The following is a 23,970-nucleotide window of genomic DNA, read 5'->3' as shown; positions in this document are numbered from 1 at the left end:
GCAGACTCTACATTTACCTTCACATATTTGTGAAGAAAGAAACTGTAGAGAAATAATGAAGTCTCTGCACTAAGATCAATGTCCATTTCTTTTCTTTTATTAAATCCTTGGTCACAACATACAAACATGACTGAGTCCTAATCCTGTAGTAATTTGCTCTTTCAGCATCATTCAGTGTAATTTATTTTGCTATATAATTAAAGGCTCTGAAGCCCAACAGAGCTGTCCCACCTTCTTAACTATATGACCTTGAATGCAATTTAACTTACCTGAGCCTTATTTTCTGGCTGAGTAAAATGTTAATCACGATGGTACTTCCCATTATTTTGGTGTTGTATAAATAAAATATTGATAGAGTGCTTAGCACCTTCCCTTGCACGTAATAAATAAATGTTATGTTATTTGCAAATGAATGAATGGAAGTGGGAGTAATATTAGCGATTACTATTACTGTAGTTGCTTCTTGACTTCGTTTATCCTTCTGTGCAAGAAAGTTGCTCTACTCGGATCTTAAGTAAATTGGAAACTTGCTTTATTATCAGTATGGATTAAGGAAAGGTCTGTTGTGTTCAGTATCTGAAGAAAGGCTTTTTAAAAAAAATAAGATAATAAGATTTTATTTATTTGACAGAGACACAGCAAGAGAGGGAACACAAGCAGGAGGAATGGGAGAGGGAGAAGCAGGGAGCCTGTTGCAGGGCTTGACCCCAGGATCCTAGGGTCCCAAGCCAAAGGCAGATGCTTAATGACTGAGCCATCTAGGTTCCCCTGAAGAAAGGCTTTTAAATCAGTTTTTCTTTGTTACCAGTTCACTTTTTTATTTTTAAAGGATTTTTGTTTTTTGTTTTTTCATTTATTTGACAGAGAGAGAGATGTCCCAAGTAGGCAGAGAAGCAGGCAGAGAGGCAGGCAGAGGGGGAGGGAAAAGCAGGCACCCTAGTTGTTCACTTTTTAATGCTCTAGAATAAATGGCTACATGATACAAATAACATCAGGATGTCACAACCTAACATAAGTATTTTATAAACTGTTTCAGGAACAATGGAAGACCAAAAATTAATGGCCTCCTGCCAACACACACACACACACACACACACACACACACCTTTTTTTCCTTTATAGCTGACTACCTTGGTGTTTGTACATGAATTCAGATTTTGTAAATTTCAAAATTTTTCCACATCTCTCAAATTTTGTAGTGCTTTCTAATGCAGTTTATAGGATTGAATTGATTTACATTGGGTGTTAGTTGCCTTGGGAGTATTAGTTTGTTTATTTAAAGATTTTATTTATTTATTTGACGCTGAGATCACAAGTAGGCAGAGAGTCAGGCAGAGAGAGAGGGGGAAGCAGGCTCCCCGCTGAGCAGAGAGCCCGATGTGGGGCTTGATCCCAGGACCCTGAGATCATGACCTGAGCCAAAGGCAGAGGCTTAACTCACTGAACCACTTAAGTCTCTGCCTCCCAGGCTCCCCCACCTAACACTTTTTTTTTTTTTTTTTAATAGATCCTTGGAAAATGGTAGAGTCGAAAAGTCAAGAGTATGAATAAGTAGAGAATTGGGGCCTGAGCTGCATATTGAAATGAGCCGAGCAATTCCTGTTAGCTTGGGGAAAGAATCCTAACCAAGAGAATTTTTTTAAATGAACTTGTGCTTGCACCCATTTGCTACTATTTTCAGGTCAATCAGGTCTTTGCAGTTTGTCCATATTACCAGGTTGTGGAGTTACTATACTCTTCAGTGTCCCATGAAGCTGGCACAGCAACCTTCTGCTTGCAGTGCCTACAGCAAATCATCCAGAGGGGCCAAACACATGGCTTTGTTGTGTATTTCCAGATGTCACTCTGTTTGGATGACTTAGAGCTTAAGAAGGGTGTTTGCTTTAGAATAGGAGGAAAATTGTTACTTTGGCATAAGGCCCACCCTGGCACCATTCCCACATCTGTTATTGATTATAAGTGAATGCTGGTCAGTTAGGATGCAAGAGTGTGGGTCTGATTATCAAGCTTACCCTTCAAGGATGAAAAGCTGCAGGAAATTGGAAGGATGGCATTAGCTTGCAGTGCAGAAGAGCTGAAAGAAGATCCTTTCATAGCTGTTGTACAGAGATCTGATGTACAGATAGCCTGAGTGATTTCTACATGCCCAAAAGATGTTACACCACGAGAAACTTCCCGTAGAGCAGGCCAGCAGAATAGATGGAGTCTTTTCAAGCTGCTTTTTAAAAAAATATGTAATTCAGATAAAATGCACAGATACTGAGTTCAGTCTAATATTTTTTTTATAGTTGTCTACTCTTGTATAACCATAGTCTTAAATAAAATTTAGAACACTTAAATTTACTAGAAAAGCCCTGCTTACCTCCTGTAACCAATATCTCATTTCTGCCCCTGTATTTCCATTTCATGTAAATGGAGTCATATAGTGTGTATTCTTTTGTGTCTGGCTTTGTGTTCTTCGACATAATTATGTGAATGAATGGCTTCCCCCACCCCTTTAAAAGATTTTATGTATTTGTCGGAGAGAGCAGAAGCAGGGCGAGCTGCTGGCAGAACAGGCAGAGCAGGCAGAGGGAGAAACAGGCTCCCCACTGAGCAAGGAGCCCTATGTGAGACTTGATCCCAGAATCACTGGGATCATGACCTGAGCTGAGGGCAGGTACTTAACTGACTGAGTCACCCAGGCATTGCAGGCTTGTTCCTTTTTCAGATTGTAGTATTCCATTGTATGGATATACATCAGTTTATCCATTTACCTGTTGGTAGACATTTGGTTGTTCCCAGTTTTTTGCTGTTATGAATAAGACTGCTATAAACATTTTTGTAGTTTTTGTGAATGTTTGTGAATGTAAGGTTAATTTCTCTTGGGGTAGAATTACTCATCATTGGATAGTTGTATGTTTAACTTTATAGAAGACTGCTAAGCAGTTATGCAACAGTCCAAAATAGTTGTACCTTTTACACTCCCAACAGTTAATGTATGAGAATTCCATATGGTCTGTATCCTACTTATATCCTACTTAACAATTTTTTTTTTTTTAAAGATTTTATTTGTCAGAGAGAGAGAGTACAAACAAGGGGGAGTGGCAGGTTGAGGGAGAAGCAGGCTCCCCACTGAGCAAGGAGCCAGTGTGGGACTCTGTCCCAGGACCCCTGGATCATGACCCAATCCAAAGGTAGATGCTTAACCAACTGATCCATCTAGGCATCCCTTGACATATTTTATTTTAGTATTTTAGTGAGTATGTGGTCATAGCTCATTTCGTTATGATTTTAATGTGCATTTCCTTGATGATTAGTGATGTTGGCTACCTCTGTGTATTGGACATTGCCGTGTCTTCCTTTCTGAAGATATATTGATCTGTTCCATCTATACATTGTCTGTTCAATCTCACTTTCAGAAATTAGGTTATTTATGTTTCTATTGTTGATTGTCAGAATTCTATATACATTCTAGATAAGAGTCATTTGTTAGATATATGAGCTGTGAGTAATTTTTTAAAAATCTATGCTCCATCTGTCCATGTTCTTGATGGTATCTGTTGATGAGCAGAAAGCCTTAATTTTCATGAAGTCTGTTTTATCAGTTGAAGAAAAATTTATGGTTTGTGCTTCTATTGCGACCTGGCCAGGAATTCTTTGCTTACCATAAGGTCGTGAAGACACCCTTCTGTTCTTTCTCTAGAAGCTTTCTGGGTGTTAGTCGATAATCCATGCTGAAATAGTTTTTGGTAGATGAAATGACAGGATTGAGGTTAATTTTTTTTTCTACTTGACTATCCAGCTTTAGCAATATTTGTTAATTTTCTTTTCCTCATTGAATTGATTTGGCACCTTTAAAAATCACTTGTTGAGTAGTTTGTCCTCTAACTTTGTGCTTTTTTGAGGTTGTTTTGACTATTCTGTATCCTTAATATTATCACACAAATTTCTTGGTGTGTTCATCCCTCTTGTCTTTATTGCTTTTTAATGCAGAGATAGTCTCGAGTTTCTGAAACTTTTACAAATTTGGAAATTTTACATAATTTTAGTTAAAAGTTGCAGAGTAATATTAGTACACAGTATAATTTCTCTATTCCATTTAAAATAAAGCATATATTTATATAAAAGCATGGAAGAAATTATTAAAAGAATGCTTTGGATTATCCCCTATCGGAAGCAAAGCCATTTACTTTGTTTTTATTAGGATTTAAATAAAGATTGAAGTTTTGGTCCTAATTTCCCATCCAGATTGTTTGTTTATTTTATCCTGATTGTTTTTTAACCTAATAGTCTTATTATTAAGAAAACATGTATAGCCCATTAAGAAATATCTAAGAGTTGACTTGAACAAATTTTTAAAAATTAAATAAACTTGGGCACCTGGGTGGCTCAGTTGTTAAGGGTCTGCCAGGTCATGGTCAGCTGATCTGAGCATCAGCTCATATCATGATCCCAGGATCCTGGGGTCAAGCCCCATATCGGACTCCCTGCTCAGAGGGAAGCCTGCTTCTCCCCCTTCCACTCTCCCTGCTTGTGTTCCCTCTCTCACTGTCATAATAAATAAATAAAATACTAAAAAATATATATTTTAAAACCTTGAAAAAAATTAAATAAAACCAAGTGTGGGAGTGCCTGGGTAGCTCAGTGAGTTAAAGCCTCTGCCTTTGGCTCGTGTCATGATCCCAGGGTTGTGGGATCGAGCGCCTTACTGGGCTCTTAGCTTGGCAGGGAGCCTACTTCCTCCTCTCTCCCTGCTTGCTCCTCTGCCTGCTTGTGGTCTCTGTCTGTCAAATAAATAAAATCTTCAAAAAAAGGAAAACAAATGTATACTGTGTTCGGGCCACCAGACTTGCACTGGAATATAGCAGTGATCAGGACTGACATGGTTCCGAATCTCAAAGAGCTTATGACGTGAGAGGCAGAGGCCAGCCTCTTCTGAAACAGAAATGAACAGTTATGCATTTGTGGTCATGTGATGTGAGTGAACATTTTTTTTTATATATTCTTCATTATGCAGTAGGTGATAGACATGTCAGAAGTACAACCGAATGGCACGCCTGGGGGGCTCAGTCAGTTATGCATCTGACTCTTGATTTTGGCTCAGGTTGTGAGATCTAGACCTGCATCTAGCTCTGTGTTCAGCATGGAGTCTGCTTGAGATTCTTTCTCTTCCTCTGCCCCTCCCCCTGCTCATACTCTCTCTCAAAATAAATAAATAAAATCGTTACAAAAAAATTACCACCCAAGAAAGTGATGTATCTTACCATTTGGTTAGGAGTCCTCTGCAGCATACAGATAACACTGCTATTTTTGGGTTTTGTTTTTTAATGAAAATATGTTGTGAAACCAAAGTGTACAGTATGAACATTGGGATGAGTGAGTATGGTTTGGTTTTGTCAGTTACTTAATTTTCTGTGTATTACTTTCTAAAATCCTCTTTGTAAAGATCAGTTTTGTGCCTGTATTTGGTATTGTAACTCAGGTTCTTCCCCCCTCCCTCAGATAAGGGGGAGTTGTTTTGTTTTAATCCAGAGGAACCAGAGGTGTTAGTCTATGTTTTAAAACTCACATTTGATAGTGATACAAACAGCTGTCACACGGAATAATTGTCAAGTCATTACGAGGGTTTCCGTTGCTCACTATTCTTTAGGTATAAATCTGGGCTTTTAACCAGATGTGGTTGTTAAAAATTAGTTCTTGGGAGAGTTTATGCTGTGTAGGCCATCTGTTCCCTGTGCCCGAACAGAATGAAAAGTTAGCCTTAAAATTTGTAAGCCAGTGAACTAAGATGTATGTTAAGAAAGTGGGTAAGTGTTTAGAGGAGACACCCCTGGATTTGGTTGCAGAAGCGGTATAGTGTATGTGGACATACTCTTAATCTGATGGACAGGAGTCTTTGTTTTCAGGTGCTTCTCCACAGTGGCCATCAATCTGTTTTTAATCATCTAATATGATACATTTTGATTGTTTTTATAAGATTCAGCTAAATCTTGCCTTTTTTCTGTGTCTCCACTTCAGTCTACTTGAGGTCCCCTCTTTTACTTCTTTTTTCTTTTTTTAAAGATTTAATTTATTTGACACAGAGAGAGACCACAAGTAGGCAGAGAGGAAGAAGCAGGCTCCCTGCTGAGCAGAGGGCCTGATGCGGGGCTTGATCCCAGGACCCTGACATGACCTGAACTAAAGGCAGAGGCTTAACCCACTGAGCCACCCAGGTACCCCCATCTTTTAATTCTTACCATCTAGCTATACCATGAACTGCTTGAGGGCTGGAATTATAGCTTCATATGAGTTTGTATTCCATGCACTTAGTGCAGTGCTTGGGTCATGTTAGTTTTCCAGTAATGATTGATAAAATGAGTCATCATGACAACTTCTTGCTTTAACTTTCATTGCACTACCTTTTATTAAAACCAGCTTCTTGTGGCGCCAAGGTCACTCAGTAGGTTAAGGGTCCAATTCTTGATTTTGGCTTGTGTTGGGCTCCGTGTGGGGCTCCATGCTGGGTGTGGAGCCTACTTGAAAAACAAGCAAAACAAAACAAAACCAAAGAACCAACTTCGTAGTTTTTTCCACGTTCCCTTTCAGATTTGCCTATGAATGTGTATGCCTTTTTTTTTTTTTTTAAACATGTTATTTTGGTGAAGTTAGTATCTCCTCCTTTTCCCCTGTATATTTTATCAAAGCTTTTCTGTGTTGCTGTCTATTTATCTGTCATTATTTCAGTGGAGAAGGACACCCAGAATGTGCATTGTTTTAATCATGTAACATTTACAATTAGATTGTAATTTTTTAATAATTTGTAATTAGAGTGCAGATTAATTAGATTGTGTTGTCATCTACCAATCCTTTATACAAGAGCACTGTTACATTAATTCAAGGAATCTGTTGTTTCAGTTTAGCTGTTACTGTAAAGTTGTTCCAGCCACATGGTAATGGGACTTTTCCCAGGGCCATAGCCCAAGCCCCTTACCCTTTTCTGGTCTCATTTTCTTTGTCTGGACAGACTAACTATATAGTTTTCTTCAATTGGTTGGAGAGATAAAATTATTTTTCTGAACCAATCCTGTGAATATAATGTTTGATTGGGTTTACAGATGTGTCTTTCTGAGTTCAGTATGTTTATATGAAAGGTCTTAGCATTTTATATTAAGTAAATTGTATTAGGAAATATTTTAAAATCATTCTGAAAAGGATAAAATTACACACAATTCAGAATGAATTATTTGTTGAATTCAGATAATAAATTATAGTGGGATGTTGATTAAATATACTTAAGTCCTAAGTCACCCTCTTTGGATTTAGGTGGTGACCATTTCCTCAGTTGTTTCTCTTCTGCAGGGAGCGCTGTTGTAGTGTGCATTCATTTTTCAGTACTTTCGCTACCAGACGACAAGTGTTTGAAAATGCTAGAAGTGTTTTCCTGTACCCGGTCTTCTACCAGCTGTACCATGTATTTAGTTGTGGGCTTGCTCTCTATTTTCCTTCCTGATTGCGTACTCTCATCTTTGTCTTTAGGTTTAAGTGACATTTTGGTTTAGATTTTTCCCTCAGCCTGTTCAGTAAACTCTAGCTAGCTTCTAGAGCTGACTTAGTAGATGCAGCAGAGGTAATAATAATAGTGGGCGATAGTGGTGGTGGTATGTTTCATGAAATGGTTTGCAGTAGAACAGGATTATTAACTTTATTTCCTGATAACAGAACAAGTTGGACAGAGAGGCCGACTTAGCTGCCTATTTTACAGAGATAGTGAACCATCATCTTAGATGTTTTTATTTGTGTAAACATACACTGTATACCAAAAAATGGTATCTTTTAAACTCACAGTGAGATTTTGACAGGTTAACTGACATGCCTTTGGTCATGCAACCAAGTTCCTGGGGTTGTATCCTAGGGCAGTTGGTCTAAATTAAGAGCATGTTTTTACTTACTGTTCCTCTCAGGTGGGGTAGGACTGGCATTGTAGGGCTTCGGACTTTCAAATTTTGGTTTTTCTGTCACGCGTCCTATTGCAAATAATCTGTGCCATTGTCCCTGATCCTAACTACTTGTCAAAATTTTGGTTTCAAAAAATGAGGTCACTATTATTAGATCATACTGCTTCTATGTGAACAAAGACTTAACATGTTAGGAATGCTTGGCAGCCCAGTGGATATCTTAAATTCTCCTGTAGAAAAGGAAGTTTAGTGAGAGAGCAAATGAGAATATTTTATAAGCAGTGCTCCAAAAGGATTTGAGGAAATTGATGTTCACCTATTACTCCCACAGGTCTTCAATTCCATTTTTGTGTTCCTTTCCATACTATGACCATATGTACCTGTTCTTTAATAAATAATTGTAATTATACGGTATAGATCATTTTAGTAGGAGGTCTCCTTTCACTGTTTTGTACTCTATGCATTTCCCCAAGTGTTGAATGATTTTCATAATTAGAATTTTTAATGCCTTTACAGTTCACATTGACATGCAGTTACACCAATTAATTAACCATTTCTCTGTGGTATAAATTGCTTTTTCCCTTGAGTTGTTTTCTAAGGACAGATTCCCAGGAGTGAGGTCACACAGTCAAACTGTATGAAACATTTTTCTGGCAGAGGAATCATTTTTTAACCACATTAATTGAATGCCGGTACTTCAACATACATTTATTTCTGTGCCTTTTTTTCCTAGTACATTAGTAATTGGATACTGTAACTAATGGAAAGTAACAAGCATATACATAAAGCCTTACAGTTTGAGTTGAAAGTACATCATTATTTTCTCCAAAAATTCACTATCCCATTTTGTTATGCGAGTGGCAGAGTGATGTAGGACTGGCTTAGGGAATGTGGAGAAATTAATATTAAAACCTTGGCCATGGTAAATTGAAAGTTTAATATCCTTTTCCCCCTTATTTTATTTATTTTTAATTTTTAAAAAATTTTTAAGGTTTTATTTATTTATTTGACAGAAAAATCACAAGTAGGCAGAGAGGCAGGCAGAGAGAGAGGGGCAAGCAGACTCCTCGTGGAACAGAGAGCCTGACACGGGGCTCGGGGCTCGATCCTAGGACCCTGAGATCATGACCTGAGCTGAAGGCAGAGGCTTTAACCCATTAAGCCACCCAGGTGCCCCTATTTATTTTTTTTTTTTTAAGATTTTTATTTACTTATTTGTTAGAGAGAGCGAGCATGCAAAGTCAGGCAGAGTGGCAGGCAGAGGCAGACAGAGCAGCAGGCTCCCCGATGAGTAAGGAGCCTGATGTGGGATCCAGTCTTAGGACTCTGGGATCATGACCTGAGCTGAAGGCAGAGGCTTAACCGGCTGAGCCACACCAGGCGTCCTTCCCCCTTATTTTATTTATTTATTTTTTAAGATTTTATTTATTTATCAAAGAGAGAGAGTGGGAGAGAGCAAGCACAGGCAGACAGAATGGCAGGCAGAGGCAGAGGGAGAAGCAGGCTCCCTGCTGAGCAAGGAGCCCGATGTGGGACTCGATCCCAGGACGCCGGGATCATGACCTGAGCCGAAGGCAGCTGCCCAACCAACTGAGTCACCCAGGCGTCCTTCCCCCTTATTTTAAAGATGAGTAAACAGAGATTGCTGTTAATGTTGTTTCTTTACCCAGAACAGGGGAACTTGCTTATCCTATCCTCTCTGAGAGAAGTAAAGACTAAAAGGCAGCTCTGAATCAGGAAAAAGTCCTCTTATCCTACATAGGTATATATTTTGACTGTTAATTTTTTTTCCTTAGAAGACTCATAATTGTTAAGCATCTGCCTTCGGCTCAGGTCATGATCCCAGAGTCCTGGGATGGAGCCCCGAGTTGGGGTTCCTGCCCAGCAGGAGAGTCTGCGTCTCCCTCTCCCATTTCCCCTGCTTGCGTTCCCTCTCTTGCTGTGTCTCTGTCAAATAAATAAATAAAGTCTTTTAAAAAAGAAAAAAAGATTCATAATTAGGGCATAAAAATTCGGGATGGTCCCAATTGAAAACTGGGAACTGGGTTGCTAGCTTTTTAAGAGTTACATAGGAGAGTCTCCAAGAATTGTCTTTACCTAAATCTAAACTTTGCTACTTAAATATGGGGTATTCTTTGCCTTTGTTAATTGAAATTTAGTTTTAATTATGTTGCCTTAGGTAGACCTGAATGGAAAATATCCTGGATGTTTGTTTCCAAGACTAAAAGTTGAATCATTTTACATGTACTTCATTTTAACTTATGTCTGGGCTCTTTTGTGCATTTAAAGCCATTAATCTTAACTCATGATTTCTTTCCCAAGGCAAATGGGAGAGGCAGATGCTCACATCTGGACCATTTGTTCTAAACATTGTTTCAGTCACATAGTTTTAATTGCAGTAGAAATTTTGATAGTGACGAAATCAAGAATTTAGAATGAATCATTGGGTCTTCCCATTGAAATGGGAAGATTGAAACTTCCAACTTAATGTAGACATATAGAGTTAAATATTATTTTGTTTTTTAACTTAAAATATTTTTAATATTATATAATATTTTTAATATTTAAAATATGTTTTAACTTAAAATATGCATTGTTAGTCTGTGTTTAACTTTGCTCAAGTGTTAATTAAAATGGTGAACTTTTAGAAGAAAAAGTGAATATATTTTGAAGTATTTTCTGTAATCAGAATGGAAAATTAGATACAAATGGGGTGCCTGGGTGGCTCCTTTGGCCAAGCGTCCAGCACTTGATCTCAGCTCAGGTGTTGATCTCAGGGTCATGAGTTCAGGCCCCATGTTGGGCTCTGTGCTGGGTGTGGAACCTACTTTAAAAAAAAAAAAAGAAAAAAAAAACACAGCTGGTGCACATAAATGTATATATTTTTAAACCAAGAAAGTACCATTGCTGTTCAGTTTATCATGATACTTCTTTCTTGTTCTTTCATTTTGGCCTGTTTGAAAGGCTTAAGTGGCATTATCTATTCCTTGATTCCTTGGTTTGTTACAAAGAACAATACTGTATTTAAGAGTAGCACAACCTAAATAAGATGATCCCGTAATGCAGGAATGGTTCAACATTAAGGAGCTGAAAGGAGGAAAAAACTGATCATTTTTGTAAGTAGATCCCTTCCCCTCATAAAAAAAGTTTTTAATTAAACTGAAGACCTGGGGTGCCTGGGTGTCTCAGTGGGTTAAAGCTCTGCCTTTGGCTCAGGTCATGATCCCAGGGTCCTGGGATCGAGCCCCGTGTCAGGCTGTCTGCTCAACAGGGAGCCTGCTTCCTCCGTGTCTCTCTCTCTGCCTGCCTCTCTGCCTACTTGTGATCTCTGTCTGTCAAATAAATAAATAAATAAATAAATAAATAAATAAATAAATAAAATCTTTTAAAAAATAAAACAAAACCGAAGACCTTTTTTAAGATTTTATTTATTTATTTGACAGAGATCTCAAGTAGGCAGAGAGGCAGGCAGAGGGAGAGAGAGAAGCAGGCTCCCTGCTGAGCAGAGAGCCTGATGCAGGCCTCTATCCCAGGACCCTGAGATCATGACCTGAGCTGAAGGCAGAGGCTTTAACCCACTGAGCCACCGAAGCGCCCCTGAAGACCTATTTTTAATAAAAACAGGTAAAAAGCAAGTTTCTGGTAGATGGAAAATTCAAGGGTATAAATACAAAACATATGGTTTAAATTAGAGTTGAAACTTGAAGATGGTAAAGCTTAGTAGAGGTTGGTTTGGTGCTATGGGAGATGCACAGATGAGTGAATCTGACCTAGAGCTTTGGGTTGGAAGTCTTGCCAAGCACAAAGAACACAAGGAAGCTGAGGAGACATCTCCTCTTTTGCAGAGATAATATCTGATACCGCTTCTCCCAGAGTCATTGTAATAAACACCTCAGTTATGTAACATAATGCATCTTTACATTCCTCAAAGATTGAGACCCATAAAATGATGATGCATTAATTGAATTCTCTTTTTAGCTTTCAGTCTGAACAGGAAGAATAAAATCCAAACTATCCTACTTTTAATTGTCCAGTCTTAATTGTGTGAGGTCATCATTGTCCAAATTTCCCTTGAAATGACATAAAGATGAATTTGTTCCTGTGGCTTGCACTTTGTTCTAGGTTATTCTGTTTTTGATTTGATTTGATTGTATTGACTGCATATTATACGCAAGAAACCGAGACTTTGAGGAGCTATTCCTACTGTCATAGAGCCAGAAAAGTAGTAGAGCCTCAGTTTCAGCTATCTGTCTGAATTCAAAGACCATGTTTTTTTCTATCACTGTATCCTACTCCTTTGTAAGAGCTGTCCAGCTGAAATATAATGCAAACCACAAGTAGGGGCTGCATATATAAATTTTTCTAGTAGCTCTATTTAGAAGGTACAAATGTCTTTAATAATTTAAACAGTACGTAATTTAAAAGGTATAAAAGTCTTTAAATAACACATATTATTATATGCCTAAAATCTCATTTCAGGGGCTCCTGGGTGGCTTAGATGGTTCAGTCTGCCTTCAGCTCAGTCATGATCTCTGGGTTCTGGGATTGAGCCACATGTCAGTCTCCCACTTCAGCAAGGAGTCTGCTTCTCCTCCTCCCTCTGCCCATCACCTTGTTGGTGCTCTGTCTCTCTGTCTCTCTCTCAGATGAATAAATAAAATAATATTTTGAATAAAATATTTTTAAAAAATAATAAAATATAATTTCAGAGGCACCTGGGTGGAACATTCGGTTGGGTGTCTGGCTTGACTCTGGTCATGATCCCAGGGTCTTGGGATGGAGCCCCATTTCAGGCTCCCTGCTCAGCAAGGGAGTCTGATTCTCTCTCCCTCTCCTCTGCTTGTGTTTTCTCTCAAATAAATGAAATCTTTTTAAAAACAAAATATATTTTCAACATAATTATTATTTAAACTACTGAGAGATTTTATGTTCCTTTTTTTTTTCGTACTAAATCTTGACACTGTTATTTTGCCCAAGGCATATCTCAGTCTAGATTAGCCACATTTCAGGTGCTCATTAGCCTCCTGTGGCTAATGGCCACCATATGGAGCAGTGAAGCGCTGTATTATGAAATCCTGTGCAAAAATCTATATTTAGAAAATGTAAATTTAGGGTGCCTGTGTGGCTCAGTTGGCTAAGCACATGCCCTCAGCTCAGGTCATGATCCTGGAGTCCTGGGATCGAGTCCCGCATCTGGCTCCCTGCTCAGCAGGGAGTCTGCTTCTGCCTCTGACCCTCTCCACTCTCATGCTCTTTCTCCCATTCTCTCTCTCTCTCTCTCTCTCAAATAAATAAAAAAATCTTTTTAAAAATGTGAATTCATGTTAATTTATGTAATGTTATAGAAAGAATCTTTGTATCACATGGATTTGTGAGAACCTTTTCTCTGAATAACCAGAATTTAGAGAATATTTGTTGATAGGACTCAGGAGCACATCTACTCATAAACTCAAAAATGTCTATAATCTCACTGTCCTACCCACAGAGAGCTTCCAGAAAGTAGTTAAAAGAAACCATCAAACCCTCAGCTAGATTTTGTTGTTACTTAAAGTCCACGTTTCCGGGATGCCTGGGTGGCTCAGTTGGTTGAGCAGCTGCCTTCGGCTCAGGTCATGATCCCAGCATCCTGGGATCGAGTCCCACATCGGGCTCCTTGCTCAGCCAGGAGCCTGCTTCTCCCTCTGCTGCCACTCTGTCTGCCTGTGCTCGCTTGCGTGTGCTCTCTCTCTCTCTCTGGCAAATAAATAAATAAAATCTTAAAAAAAAAAAAAAAAAAGTCCACGTTTCCCCAGAAAGAGGGTTTACTAAGTAAATGTTAGAAACTGGATTAAATCAAACACATAGACACCCCCCCCCCCCGCACCCTTTCATCCTGTGGCTGTGTGCAGCAGGAGTATGTAGTTTGGTGGGTTTGCACAATCACTTGTCTTTTTATCACTCATGGTAAGATAGTTCTCGTCAAATACTTGACAATGAGTGTTAAGACCCTGCAAGACAGAACTATTAGTGACCATTGGCCAGAACCACTTCTAGTTATCCAGCAGTGGCATGTGCTGTCTGCACTAAGGCAAACCCATCAGTGCCCAGAATTCCTTAACAGAAGCTGGGTATCAGCCATTCTGGGACGATGTCCAGGAGCTTCCAATTTGATCTTTGGTCTCTGATAGTCCGGAGTCTGTAGTTCTGTTTTTGTGGTTATATACCCTAAGGCCAAAACTAACAGGCTTGGTGGTGGTTCTTCAGAGTGGAGGAACATTTGAACCAGTTCTTCAAATACTAAGGGGATGTGGAACCAAGTTGGAATCATAGCATCGGCAAGCTTTTTGTAAAGTTTGAAGAATATGTACAGAGAAGACAAACATTTGTAATTTGCAAATTAAGTTAGCATGGTGTAATGTGTTTTAGAAAAACAGGTTTTTTAAGCCAGAATTAATTTGATGGTTACCTTACCAGTATTAGATAGATAGGGCTGGGCACATATGCCTTTGCATTGGACAAACATTTTTACTTAAATACAGGTAAAGTAGCAAAAAATTAATTAATTAATTAATTAAAACAGCAAAAGTTAACAGCCTTTAATAAAATTTTCAGTCTAAAAGAGTAACAGCTGTGTGTGTGTGTGTGTGTGTGTGTGTGTTTATACATAAAGGAGGATGGATCTAGGTAAATATAGCATCTTTGGGATGGAAAAGCCTATTCAGAGACTTAATATGAACAAAAAAATTTGGTGTCTGTGATATTCCCCAGCATTTTAAAAACATAGGTATTCAGATTCTTTATATAGTTAACAGGATTAATTGCTTCATGATTTAGATGGCATTATACTCTTTATTGTATGTGTGTTGATGTATTAGAAATGCGTGTATTATTTTTTTAATGTGTTAAGGTGGGTTTTTATTGCTCTGGAGTGTCCATCCAGGTGAATGAGTTAACTGGAGGTATTTTAAAATTCAGGATCAAGGAAAATACATTTTTAACATTGTGGCAAAAATACACATAACATAAAATTCAAAATTTCTAAGTGTTCAGTTTGGAAGCATTAAGTACATTCACAGTGTAGTAGTCCATGTATTTTTGAGGGGTGATTTTTAAGTGGTACTAATGGAACTATATAATTTTATCTTCATACTTTGCCTATTGTCAAGTAAAATTGTATGAGGTTTTGAGATTAATGGGACAGTCTGTGGCCTAGAATTAAAGTAAGCGTAACTTGTTTATATTGTGCTGTGGATATTAACATCATGCTTCTACATAGCGTAATTACCTTTTATGTCTTTTTTTTTTTACCTTGTTCATCATCTAGCAGTTGTTATCAGACTACTATTTTTGAGCTTGTAGTGTCCTAGGCATAATGACAGAAGATGAAAGTAGGACCAACAAATTGGAACAACAGTGTTGGGGAAGATTTGAATATATCTAGATAAAAGAGTAGGAAGAAGTACTGGGAAGTGGAGATGGTATGACCGGAGAATGACCATGACTTATAGGAGACCCACCTAATCAGAATGTGGAACTGTTCGTAAGGACAGTTGTGGCCAGAATTGGAGTTTAGGAACTGAGAACCATGAAGGCCAGTCTGAGGAACAAAAGATAAGAGGGATTCTTCATGAAATGGCTTCTGGTACGGTAGTGCATAATAGTTTAAATCCCAGAGAGAGTTCAATTAGATAGATGAGGGACTAATCTAAGGCAGTGGCTCTGAGAAAAAAAAGGGGGGGGTTTGAGGATGATTCTTAGGAGGTAGAAATGACTAGCCTGTACTGATTCATAGAAAATGAGTGCCTGGGTGGCTCAGTCAGTTACATGTCCAACTCTTGCTTTCAGTTCAGGTCATGATCTCAGGGTTGTGAGATTGAGCCTCACATCGTGGTCAGTGCTGTCCATGGAGCCTGCTTAAGATTCTAAGATTCTCCCTCTCTTTCTCTCTCTCTCCTGTGCCCCAACTCTTTAAAAAAAAAAAAAAAAAAGAAAGAAAGAAAGAGAAAATGGGGGTGAGAGAAAAGGTAATTGATGTCCGGCCAAACTTTGGGGATATGCCACTTTCAATCATTGTGATTCAGTGTTGCCTAATATAAGTGCTGAGGGTATTGTAAAGAAGCAGACAAAACCCTTTATTTCCCCCAAAGATGGGCATCAGTCAAACAAACAAGTGCTTGCTTGACTGGTACAATGATAATGAATGCAATAAAGAGAATAAACAAGGATATGGGATAGTCTGGTAGGGAGAATGGAGAGAAGCTTCAGTTAGGGAAGCTGCCCCTGAGAAAGTGATGTTTGTCTTGACATCTGAGTGATAAGGACTCAGCCATGCAACAACTTGGGGAAGCCAGTTCTAGGCCAGAGGAGTAGCCTGAGTTAAGGTCCTGAAGTGGAAGTTCTCTTGGTGTGTTTGAGAAGTAGAAAGGAGGCCAGGATACCTAATGCAGATTCAAGGTAGGACAGCTAGGATATGAGATTGGAAAGATACCCATGGGCTTGGTCACCAGTTCTCAAGTTCTTTTGTTTCAGAATTTCTTTGCACACTCCAGAATTTTTATTTATTTATTTATTTATTTATTTATTTATTTGACAGAGATCACAAGTAGGCAGAGAGAGGCAGGCAGAGAGAGTGAGAGGGAAGCAGGCTCCCTGCTGAGCAGAGAGCCCGATGCGGGACTCAATCCCAGGACCCTGAGATCATGACCTGAGCTGAAGGCAGCAGGTCAACCCACTGAGCCACCCAGGTGCCCCGCACTTTAGAATTTTCTTTTGAGGTTTTTATTTGTTTATTCTTAAGAGAGAGAGAGCGAGCACAAGCAGGGGGAGGAGCAGAGACAGAGGGAGAAGCAGGATCCCTGCTGAGCAGCAGCCGGATGTGGGACTCAACCCTGGGACCATGACCTTAGCCCAAGGCAGACACCCAGGAATCCTCCACACTTAAGAATTATTAAGGACCCCAAAGAACATTTTTCATGGGAGACCCACACATACTCCCATCAGAAATTAAAATAGATTCTAAAAATATTCCTTTAAAATCTATTACATGTTGTTATGAATAACGTTTTCATGAAAAATGATTTTCAAAAAAACGGTTAATACAAGTGGTACTGTTAATATGGGTGGCACTGTTTTACACGTTTTGCAAATCTTTTTTTTTTTTTTTAAGATTTTTAAGAATTTATTTATTTGAGAGAGAGCACCAGCAGGGGGAGCAGCAAGCAGAGAGAAAAGCAAGCTCCCCATTGAGCAAGGAGCCGGGTGTGGGACTCCATCCCGGGACCCTGGGGATCATGACCTGAGGGGAAGGCAGATACATAACTGACTAAGCCACTCAGGCATCATCCCTTCTTTGACTGGCTTAATAGAAGATAACTGGATTCTCATTTGCTTCTGCATGGAGTTCTCTTATGCGGTCATTCATTGTGTAGTTACTGGAAAAGACTACTGTACACTCATGAAAGAGTAAGAGTAAAGAAATCAGACAACCTATTATGAAAATTGTCCCCCACACACACACCCAAACACACCCCAAAGGTTCTAGAATCCCCAAGAGTTCCCAGACCACATTTTGAGAACTGCTGAACAAACCATTGCTTTTAAGCCAAAGTAGAGTTTGTGTTTTATTGTAAGAGCATTTGGAAGCCATTACAGCAGTTTAAATAGATCTGTAAAAAGAACTACTTGAGGATTTTTAAATTTAAAAAAAAAAATCTTTTATTTAATATTTTTTAAATTTTTAGGTAAGTTTTGTGCCCAACATGGGGCTTAAACTCAGGACTCTGAAATCAAGAGTCCATGCTTGTCAAGTGAGCCAACCAGGCACCCCAGTTGAGGTTTTTAATTCAACACTTTGGCTGCTACATGCAGAATGGCTTGGAAAGGACAAGAGCAAAAGCAGGAAGAATAGTTAGGCAGTTGCAGTAGTATAGGTGAGATGACAGTGGCTTGAGCTAAAGTGAAACAGTGGAGATGGGATGACTGATATAAAATGATATATTTTAGAGCTGACCTGTCAGGATTTACTGATGGATTATTCTAGAAGGTTCTGTGCTCCAGAGAAATTGTACCACAGATGCATTGGTAGATTGAACCAGAGAGACCAGGGTTTGATTCTTAGGAAAGCCATTAACTAGCTGTGTGAGAAATGTTACTGTTTTTCCTTGTCTCCAGTAAAACACGTAAGAACGATTTTATTTGACCAGAACTACAGTTAGCTTATCCTCTGACAGTCTTCGATCTCTGAGTTACCGACTTGGGCTATATGTATTTGGCCAGAACAATAACACTGCACAATATTCAGAGGCTGATACTCAGTAGATTAAGGTTGTGGTAGGGGTAACCTCCATGAGAAGACAAGATGCTAATCAAATGTAGTTTTAAGTCTGTTCATGTGAGAAATATTAACTTCGTGGAGACTTGAAACAGATGGTGTGCAGTTGGAGTAGATAACTGTATTATTCCAAATAAACATTTGCTGGAGCTGGGAAGCAGAAATCCATATTTCACTTTTCCCTATTTACATTATCAAGTCAGCTGTGTTGCTGCTGCTTTTAACTTGCATTAAGGTTATCAATAAGGTCTTGATGTTGGCAGGCAATTACAACATATCTTTAAATATTAAAGTCATTAGCACTGGAGGAGACCCGTTAGTTACTTTCAACATATAGTGGCATAATGATCGTTAATACATTACTGATGGATAGTGTCTAATAATATCTCCTTTTTCAGTAGTGTAATAGAGCACTTTCTCACTGGTTACTTTATGGCTTTTCCACATCTTTCTTCCATGTCATAGAGGAGGAAAGCAGGACTCTAGAGTGACTTGTCCAAGGTTCCACAGCTGAAAAATTGGGAGTACAATCAGGATTCAAAGTTGTATCTTTTACTCCACTCGTCTTTCCTCTCCATCTGAGGCATCATAAAAGCAGTTGTGTACAAAACTAATCAACTCATCATCTCTCCCTTCCAGTATACTCTCCTGCTGGTCTCTGTCTTGGTCACTTGTCTTAACTTCAACATCTAGTCAACCAACAAATCCTATTTATTCTAACTCGAAATATCTTTGAAATCCACCCCCCTTCTTTCCCATTTCTGTGCTGCTCCAGCCTCAGGCCACAATCATCTCTCATTGAAACAACCCTGGGAATAGTCTCCTCTTTTATTGTGATCTTACCATTTTCCCCATTGCAGCCAGTGATTTTTATTTTCTTACGAAATATTTTAAGTGTACAAAATGAGAAAAAAAACACAGCATAGCAAATACTTAAGCACCCACCCTTAGCTCTATGAAAATTTAGTGGTTTGTCTTTTATTTTGCTTCAGATATGTCCAAGAAGTAAACATTAGAACTATAATTTGTAACTACCTGATTCAGTTAGTTTTGTTCCCTTTGCAGTACTCATTATCCTAAATTTGATGTTTATTGTTCCCATGTTTTAAAGAAGATTCTACTACGTATGCATAGTAAGTATACCATATGTAGATTGATCCCTTACTATATGTAGATTTTTGTGGTTTTAGACTTTTTTAAAAGTACTGCACTGTCCATCTTGCAACATGTATTTTGTTTTTGTTTTTGTTTTTGTTTTTACCCAGTATTACTACTTTGTTTTGGGATTTATCCTTCCAATATAGAGAGCTCTTATTGGCATATTTCAGTAGTACTATTTCATTTGTGAATATGCTACAGCTTAATTGTGTGTTCTTTGTTGCTGGACATTTAACATGTTAACTTTTGAACCTTAATTTTAGTATTTGCTCATCAGGTTACACTAAAAATCTTGCTGGCATGTAATAAGAATTGCACTGAGTTTATATATTAAAATGAAGAGAAAAATATTGGTGACAATTTTCCCATCCATAAACATGATAGCTCTTTCTATTTAAATCTCTTTTATGGGGGCGCCTGGGTGGCTCAGAGGGTTAAAGCCTCTGCCTTCGGCTCAGGTCATGATCCCAGGGTCCTAGGATCGAGCCCCGCATCGGGCTCTCTCCTTGTTGGAGAGCCTGCTTCCTCCTCTCTCTCTCTCTGCCTGCCTCTCTGCCTACTTGTGATCTCTCTCTGTCGAATAAATAAAATCTTAAAAAAAAAAAATGATTACAACGGTAATCTTAAATCTCTTTTATGTCTTTTCAGTCTACTTACATTCTTCGTAAAGGTCTTATATATTTTGTGTTAAGCTTATTTGTGATGGTTTATCATTTTTGTTGTAATTCATACCTTTTTGAAATTAGTGTTTGCTTGCCAGGATATAGAAATACAGTTAATTTTTAAAATATTGAACTTCTGTCTAACAGTCTTGCTGAACCTGCATAATCTGATAATACATAGGTGGTAAATTCTTTTGGTTTTCTGTACAGAAAATCATCTGGTGTGTATAGAAGGACAGTTTCATTTCTTCCTTTCAGATCTTTAATACCCATTCTTTCTTAACTTCATCTTAACTGTCCTGCTGCTTTGGCTTGACTCTTGTTGAATAGAATTACTGATTTATCTCCATTCTGAGCTGAAAGGCATTGCTTATGTAATATTTCACCAATATGTATGACATTTTGTATGGGTTTTTGGAAGATAACCTTTATCAAGTTAAGGAATTGATCTTCTATTTCTAGTTTTGTTCATGAGTAGAAATTGGGTCTTAACCAAATGCTTTTTCTATAATTATTGAGGTGATTTTAAGGGGTTTCTTTTAATCTTTTAGTATGTTGGATTATATTGGATTTTAAATACTTAAAATTATCCTTGATTTCTTGGATAAACTGACCTTGATTGTGATTATATGAAAAAAAATTGCTGTTTTGGTTTGCTAATTTTTTCTCACCTTTACTGTGGTATAATTCAGATAGAATAAAATTTACTCATTTCATGTTTATAGTTTGAGTTTTAACTATTGTATATAATTGTGTTAGCATCATTACAGTCAGGATATAGACTATTTCCATCACTATAAAAAGATTTATTGTGCCCCCTAACATGCCCCTGTGTAGTCCATTTCGTTCCATCGGTCCCAGTCAGCTACTCTGTTTTTTTTTTTGTTGTTGTTGTTTTTTAAAGATTTTATTTATTTATTTGACAGAGAGACACAGTGAGAGAGGAACACAAGGTAGGGGGAGTGGGAGAGGAAGAAACAGGCTTCCTGCTAAGCAGGGAGCAAAGAGCTCAATGCTGATGCTGATGCGGATGCGGGGCTCTATCCCAGGATTCTGGAATCATGGTGTGAGCCGAAGACAGACTCCAAACAACTGAGCCACTCAGGCATCCCCACTCATCTGCTTTTTGTTACTAATTTTGTCTCAAGTTTTATATAAATAGGATAATATGGTATGTAGTTTTGTTGTGTGTCTGGCATCTTTCACTTAGCCTAATTGACATTCATCCATATTGTTGGATATAAGTTACCAGTAGTATGTTCCTTCTCATTGTGGTATTATAATTTGTGTTTCTTTGGTAACAAGTACACTAAGCATCTTTTTATGTCCTTATCAGCCACTTGTGAATTTTCTTTTGGGAATTGTCTCTTTAAATGTCCCTTGCTCATTCTGTGTTTGTTGTTACCAAGTTATTAGAGTTATTTATATACTCTGCATGTCTGTGTCTGGGATCAGATGGCACTGGTAGAAGATAGAGAATAGAGAGATGCCTAGGGAGGAAATTAGCATCATATGAAACAAGTGATCCTTCACAGTTTGCTAGTCATCTTTGAGGTTCTTCTTTTAGGTCTCTCTGATTTTTGGAAGAACACCAGATAACTAGCCTTAAATCTTTGCCACTCCTCAGCTAGCTGTGACTCCATGTTAGTGTTCTACCTTTATATAATGTTTTTTTAAAAAATAATTTTGTTTGTCATTTTCCTTGGAGGTCATAAGTAAATTTTCTTAAATCTAGTCTTTTTTGTGTGTGTGTGAAGATTTTATATTTGAGAGAGAGCACACGTGGGAGACAGAGGGATTCCACTGAGTAGGGATTCTACTTCCCCACTGAGTAGAGAGCCCGACACAGGGCTCGAGTCACTGACCCCAGGATCATGACCTGAGCTGAAAGCAGACGTTTAACCAGCTGAGCCATTTAGGCGTCTCTATATCTAGTCTTAAGAGAATAAAAATGTTATTCAGATGAACCACTTCAATGGGTGCTGTAAAATAGACTTTATAGGCATGTAAATAAACTAAGAATTAGAAATTTAATTTCCCCAGTTTTTTAATCAGCCATTGCAGGGGTCAGTAAACTATGGCCCACTGCCTATTTTGTAAATAAAGTTTTATTGGAACACAGCCAAGCCATTCCTTTGTGGATTGTCTAGAATATGCTATAACAGTAGAGTTGAATAGTTGTGACAGAGACCATATGGTCCACAAAGCCAAAAATATTTACTCTTGCTCTTAGTAGAAAAAGTCTGCTGAATATATTCGATAAATTAATTTTCTTTATGTCTTTATAAATGTAGAATGAAAAAATTTGTTTTTGCAATCCCTATTGTTGGTATAAAGTAAAGCATTGATTTTGTTTTAATGCAGCTATGTCTTCAAGGTGCCTTCGAAAACATTTTCTGGTAGTTTCTCTACTTGAGTCCTTATGCCTCGATTTTTGTTGAATGATAAATTATCTGTCATCGTAAACAGTTACTCCTGGCTGTCTCTGCATATGAAGCCTGCATGTTATTAGAAAATTGGATGTGTTGCTGGGCTCATGGTAGAGATACATGGACGGGAAATGCTCATCCTTAAGCAGGTGCTATGCCCACACTCAGCTTAGCCAGCCTTACAAGCCTGCAAGTGCAACAGTAATTTCGATGTGCTTTCCTCTAACTTTAGCAGATTAGAATTGTCAATTTTGGAAATGTTTCTCATCTGACAGTAACACATTCAGAGCATTTCCTTATCCTTGGCAATGGTTGAAGAGAGATGGTGGGCAAAGAAGTCCTTTTTGATTTTTACCTTGGTTCTGATCCCAACTTTAGGGACACTGTTTATACATATACACTGTTATATGTTTCATGTTTTTGTCCTTATCTGCTACCTGGCAAATTCACGTAGCCTTTCCACTGAAGTACTTAATGCTCCGTAAAGATGTCTTTGGCCTTCATACATGGTAATGTCTCTACTACTTTATTTTCTTAGTACTTTGAAGACATTTCAATATATGTGTTTCCCATAACTCAGGGCCCTGTCCTCCTCTTCCTCCTCCTCTTCTTCTTCTTTTAAGATTGATTGATTGATTGATTTGACAGAGAGCACAAGTAGGCAAAGCAGCAGGCAGAGGGAGAGGGAGAAGCAGACTCTCCACTGAGCAGGGAGCCTAATGTGGGGCTTGATCCCAGGACTCTGGGATCATGACCTGAGCCGATGGCAGCTGCTTAACTGATTGGGTCACCCAGGTGCCCCAAGGGTCCTGTCTTCTTTGATCTCTTCCCCAAAGCTTGGCAAATAACAGTGCAGTCACTAACAAGGGATCTAGAGAGCCTCAAAATTAGCTGCAAATGATTACAGATAATCCCATTATTTGTCAGTAGGGGATTGTTTAAATAAACTATGGTATGTCCACATGGTGTGGAATATCACACATCTGTTAACGAAAAAGGGTTATGGAATTAAACTTCCAGGACATACAAACAAAACAAAAGAACAACTGAAAAAAACTGAGGAGTACAGTTTGTGATACTGATCTCTTCATTGCCTAGCAGTCTCTTGCTGTATAACAAACCACATTAAAACTTGGTGGCCTAAAACATTTTAAGTTTTTTATTTTTTATTTTTGTTGCTTATACCTGTGAGTCAGACAGTTGTTCTTCTCTTGGTTGTTCGTATTCATATGTCTGCAGTCAGCTAGCTGCAGACCAGACTGACTAGGCTAGGCTCTCACGGGTTTAGGGATCAGCTGGCCTTAGCTGTTACAACTCATCTCTTCCCCATGTGGTCTCATCCTGCAGCAGATGAGTCTGGATGCTTTCATAGCAGGGTCAGGGTTCCAAGAGAGGCTCAGAACTGGCACTCTGTTACTTCTGTCACATTACATTGGTCAAAGCAAGTCAGAGGGCCTGGCCAGATTAAGGGGATAGGGAAATGGATCCCACTT

At 38.5% G+C, this 23,970-nt stretch overlaps 1 protein-coding gene across 6 annotated transcripts in view; it reads left to right on the top strand.

Annotated features, from left to right (window-relative positions):
- The window catches only part of CBFA2T2 (CBFA2/RUNX1 partner transcriptional co-repressor 2), a 160,525-nt gene that overhangs the window by 80,779 nt on the left and 55,776 nt on the right, over nucleotides 1-23,970 (top strand). Inside the window, exon 1 of one of the 6 annotated variants that reach the window (XM_059133526.1) lies at nucleotides 6,099-6,197. The exons of the other annotated variants lie outside the window; for them this stretch is intronic. The gene's annotated coding sequence lies outside the window, so the exon portion shown is untranslated. Of the gene's footprint in view, nucleotides 1-6,098; nucleotides 6,198-23,970 lie in introns of those variants that run through there. 6 annotated transcript variants of the gene reach the window in all.

The sequence above is a fragment of the Mustela lutreola genome, chromosome 9 (assembly GCF_030435805.1).
Source record: "Mustela lutreola isolate mMusLut2 chromosome 9, mMusLut2.pri, whole genome shotgun sequence".
Lineage (NCBI taxonomy): Eukaryota > Metazoa > Chordata > Mammalia > Carnivora > Mustelidae > Mustela > Mustela lutreola.
The sequence above is the reverse complement of the archived record's forward strand: the minus strand, read 5'-3'. Positions and strand labels throughout refer to the sequence as shown.